We start from the raw sequence: 5,511 nt of genomic DNA on the forward strand, positions 1-5,511 counted from the left end.
TCTAGCGGAGAAGATGTACTTAAAGAGCCCCCAATGGGGAGGATAACCGATAAAGCACTCGCAAAGCACGACGAATGCAGCAAGATGAGCTATCGCGTTGGGAGGAAAATGATGGAGCTGCGCCCCGAAGTGGTTCATGATACCTCTGAAGAAGGGGTGAGGAGGCAGAGAGAAGCCCCGATACACATGACTGGGCAGCAAGACGCGCTCTCCCTCCTGCGGCGCCGGCTCCGTCTCGCCCTCCGCCGGCAGCCTCCATGACTTGTTGGCAATCATACCTTGCTCCAGCAGGTCGTCCATCGTCACCGTGGCGGGGAGGAAATCCCCCTGGATCCAACCCGCCGGCAGTGCCCGTTGTCGCCGCTGAGCAGGGGCCTTCTTCTTCTTCTTCTTCTTCTTCTGTGACTCGAGCTTGCTCGTCTGCCCCTTCGTCATGGTGGAGGTAGCAGATCCGCAGGGGAGGAGAGGAAGGAGGAGGCTTGGAGCGCGCTGGGAGCTACGGGAGAAGCGGGGCGAGTGCGAGTAATCAGGAGAGCGCAACGAGAAACCCTCGCTGGGGAGGTTTAAATAAGCTTCCGACTGGGTCACTAACAGGTGGCCCCGAAATCTTATCCCCCGACCAGCTGCTGCGATATTAGTGGAGGAGATAAAGGCGCGGTAATCGAGGCGACAGAAACTACTCGATGACGATGTCGTCATCCCCGCTGAGCGCGTGGCAACGAAATTTGAGGATCCCAGAAAATCCGCCGCTGTCAGTTGACCGGTCACGTCGAAATATTCTGCGGAAGCACTCGGTCTCTGATGGTTCGTTTCATGGATATATTCACTTGGATCACTGGTCAAGAGGTTAAAATGGATCGAGGCAAACAACGCCAAAGTCGCATCCATACCAGTCGGATCCGTACTCCAGGCATCACTTCGTCGTACCAACCCCGATCCATTCGGGGACTAATGATGGGGTTATAGTCCCAGGGTAGGGTCATAGGCCTACCCTATAGGTCCTACCCAAGGACTACCCTTCATAAGGGACAAAGCCCTTAGACAGTTTCGACTGAACTAAAGGACTTCCCATCATCCAGTCGGTGACGATTACCCCATCATCCAGCCGGGCACGAGCATTCGGAGCATATTAAACTTACCGACTGGATTCCACTCTGTATATCGTAACCTCCCTGGAGGGCAATGGTCATACGTTTTCATGCACGATTATTAGCATTTAAGGCATACGTTACCTATAACGTAGGCATTTATTCGCCACTACTCCACCCCTGTCCACCGGACCGTTGTGAAGGGCAGCGCACTCTATATAAGCCCCCCTTCCCCACTGGTGCAGGGGTTGGCATTTACTATAAACCATATTCCACTCGACATCAAGCTCCCAAGAGCACTGAGACGTAGGGCTTTTACCTCCACCGTAGAGGGGCCTGAACTCATACAACCTCGCCGTAGCTAAGGCTCTGCCCATCCTTTCGTATCCTACACATCTACTGTTCGACTTATACCCACGACAACTGTTAATCCGGTTCTTTGAATCGGGGTGCCACATTTGGTACTATCAGATCTGTCTGTTTGCTCCAGATCAAATAAAAACGGCTTTCATCACCCCTTTCGGGTGTTTCTGCTATATCACCATGCCTTTTGGTTTGAAAAATACAAGCACTACTTTGATGCGTATGATTCAGAAATGCCTGCTTGATCAAATCAGTCGGAATGTCAAAGCTTATATGGATGATATCGTAGTCAAGTCTCGCAAAGGTTCTCACCTGTTGACTGACTTGGTAGAAACATTAGCCAATCTGAGGAAATATGACATCAAGTTGAATCCAGCTAAGTGCACTTTTGGATTTTCTAGTGGCAAATTACTCGTTTTCCTCGTTTCTGAACGAGGGATCGACGTCAACCCCGAGAAGATCGGTGCGATCGTCCAAATGAAAATCCCTAAGCGTGTGCACGATGTCCAGAGGCTCACTGGCTGCCTGGTAGCATTGAGTAGGTTTATTTCTCGCCTCGGTGAGATGGCATTGCCTTTATACCGACTCATGAAAAAATCTGATGTGTTCGAGTGGACTCCCGAGGCAGAAGCAGCGTTTGTCGAGCTAGAATCCCTGCTTTCCACCCAGCCGGTACTTGCTGCTCCACACAACTAAGAACCCATGCTCCTATACATCGTAGCTACAAATCAAGTCGTCAGCACAGTTCTAACTTTCGAGTGAAAAGAAGACGCCAAGGCTTACAAATTCCAACGTCCAGTCTACTATATTTCTCAAGTGCTGACTCCTTCGAAGCAAAGGTACGCTCATTATCAGAAGATCCTCTATGGCATATATATATCAGCGAAGAAGGTGGCACACTACTTTCTAGACCATTCAGTCTCAGTCGTCAGTGCTGCTCCATTGTTTGAGATCCTCAACAACTGAGACGCGGTTGCTCGAGTGGCCAAATGGTCCATCGAACTCCTATACTTTGATATCAAATTTGAAGCAAAGAAGGCAATCAAGTCTCAAGGGCTTGCAGATTTCATGGCTGAGTAGGTAGAACAGCAACAGGCGACTCAAATTCACTCGACACACTTGACCATGTTCTTTGATGGCCTTAAAATGTTTAATGGGTCTGGCGTTGGCGTAGTTTTGGTATCTCCAAAGGGTGACAAGCTCAGCTACATCCTCCAGATTCACTTCGATTCCTCCAATAATGAAGCTGACTATGAGTCACTCCTCTACGGGTTACGTATGGCCATCTCACTCGGCGTCTGGCGCCTGATGGTATACGGTGATTCGGATTTGGTGGTCAATAAAGTGATGAAGGAATGGGGTCTCAGGAACCCTGCCATGACCAGGTAATGCAATGCAGTGAGAAAGATTGAGAAGAAGTTGGAAGGTTTGGAACTCCATCATATTCCTCGAGTGAAGTATCAAGCAGCTGACGACCTAGACAAGATTAGATCCACTCGGAAACCTGTATCTAGCAACGTGTTTCTCGAACACTTACATTCTCCTTCGGTGCAAGAAGATCCCTTCACTAAAGAGAGCCCACAAGCGATAAGCACTTCCAACCCGACTAAGGTTGATATTCGAGGAGTTATTGATCTGGTCATGAAGATTCTGGTGGTTATGTCCGATTGGACAGTGTCATACATTGCATATATATTGAGGCAAGAACTTTGAGAAGACGAGGTTGAAGATCGACAGATTGTCCGCGGATCCATGGTGTTTACTGTAATGGAAGGACAACTTTACTGAGAAAGTGTGATTGGTGTAGCTCAGCGGTGCATCTCTCCTGAAGAGGGGATCCTGGAGGAAATTCACTCGGGGACCTGTGGTCATCGTGCGTCCTCTCAAACAATTGTTTCCACAGCATATCGAGCTCTCTTTTTTTTGGCCACGCGCTAATGAAATGGCTAAGGAAATTGTGGGTCACTGCGAAGGATGCTTGTTTTACTCAAATTTGTCACATAAACCCGCGTCTGCCCTGAAGACTATTCCACTCGTTTGGTCGTTTACTGTGTGGGGTTTGGATATGGCCAGTCCTCTCCAAATGGGCCAGAGTGGATTCACTCATTTGCTTGTAACGGTCGACAAGTTCACCAAGTGGATTAAAGCTAAACAAATAAAAAAGCTGGATTCATGCACTGCTATCAAGTTCATAAAAGAAATAACGTTCTGATATGAAGTTCCCTGTAGTATCATCACATACGATGGTTCTAACTTCGACTTAGAAGAATTCATATACTTTTGCTCCGCCCAAGGCACTCAGGCTCATTACACGTCCGTCGCGCACCCACAAACTAATGGTCAAGCTGAGCGAGCTAATGGCCTTATCCTTCAAGGGTTGAAGCCTCGACTCATGCCAGATCTGGAAAATGCAGTTGGATCTTGGGTTACAGAACTACCATCAGTTATGTGGGGCTTGAGGACGACACCCAATCGGTCGATTGGATGCACTCCGTTCTTCTTGGTTTATGGAGCCGAAGTCGTTTTGCCGATTTATCTTCTTCACAATTCTCCTCGAGTAGAGCTTTATTCTGAGGTTGAAGCTGGACAGGCGCGACAGAACGATGTAGACCTTCTGGAAGAAGAGCGTCGCTTGATAGTATATCGGCACGATCTGTGTCGTTTCCATGCAAGACATGTCAAGAGTCGGTCGTTGGACGAAGGTGATCTAGTGTTCAGAGTGGATCAGCAAAGGCCCCACAAGCTCGTCCCCGCATGGGAAGGACCTTTCGTGATTACCAATGTGCTAAACAATGGAGCCTACCACATCTTTAACCTCCAGAAGAGAATTGACGAACCACGTGCGTGGATCGCAGACTTACTGCGGTGTTTTTACACATGACGATTGTGTGATTTGATGTAACAAGAGTGTTATAGACAATGTTCTTATCAAAGTTATGACTCCCACAGTCTTTGCCGATTCCGATTGTGCAATCTAAAATTCGAAAAACACTTCGAGTGGCAAGCAATCCTCTCACTCGGGAGCTGAGCTGCGAACAGGATTTCGCCTAAGTTTCTAATACACTCCGAGTGGAGAGCAATCCTCTCACCCGGGATCTTAGCTGCGAACAAGATTTCGCTTAAGTTTCTAAAACACTCCAAGTGGATGTTAATCCTCTCACCCGAGGGCTTAGTTCCTGATGACGAGATGATGTATATACTTCTCGCACCTTGTTGGTTACCCCAAGTGAGAGGTTGAGATGTAGTCAACAGCAAGTTTTCCCTTACACATAGACTGTAAGGTTTATCGAATCAGGAGGACTCCTAGGACCAACAAGTAGGTGTCTTCTGTCCTGGTCAGCAGAAGACGTGGACCTGCACGCACCCAAATAACTTTGCTCCCAACGAGTACAGAGAGGTTGCCCATCTCTCCAGCCTTGTAGTTTGCAAAGGATCAAAACACAAGCGGGAAAGTAATAATGATTGCAATGGAGAAGTAAATGAAAGCGGTAAATGATGGAGGTGTAAACAATGATGGTGATATGGACCGGAGTCACATGATATGCACTAGTGATGTCTCTTTCCCAAAAGGCGATAAACAACTATGCTTGGGTAAACGAATCACAGTTGGGCAATCGACAAAATTATGAACGCACCGCAATGCTAATTATGCTACTTGATAGTTCGAGGTTCAATAGTAATGGGCAGTACGCCAAGACAAGTAGACCATTTATTCATCTTCATCTACTTACCAATCATCCACCTTGAGATATCTATCCAGAACATCTCACCGGGATTAAGTTGCGAGCCCCACCCAAAGTGTAAATACAAAGCAACAGACAACTGCATTAACGAACTATGTGTAAGGTAAACAATCCTTGCAACCGTGGTCACAAGCACCATTGTTTTCTCCCTGGTGGCAATAGCACATCCCCTAGTCTCACGTTTCTGTCACTCAAGCTAGACATCGAGGGGCAATCATGCACAACGCTCCCTCTTGGAGTTACAATCTACTACTCGGCCAAAGCAATAAATAGCAACAGAGAACATGCATGAATCACTAAGGTACATAATATAAAAG

The sequence above is a fragment of the Hordeum vulgare genome, chromosome 2H (genome assembly GCF_904849725.1).
Source record: "Hordeum vulgare subsp. vulgare chromosome 2H, MorexV3_pseudomolecules_assembly, whole genome shotgun sequence".
Taxonomy (NCBI): domain Eukaryota; kingdom Viridiplantae; phylum Streptophyta; class Magnoliopsida; order Poales; family Poaceae; genus Hordeum; species Hordeum vulgare.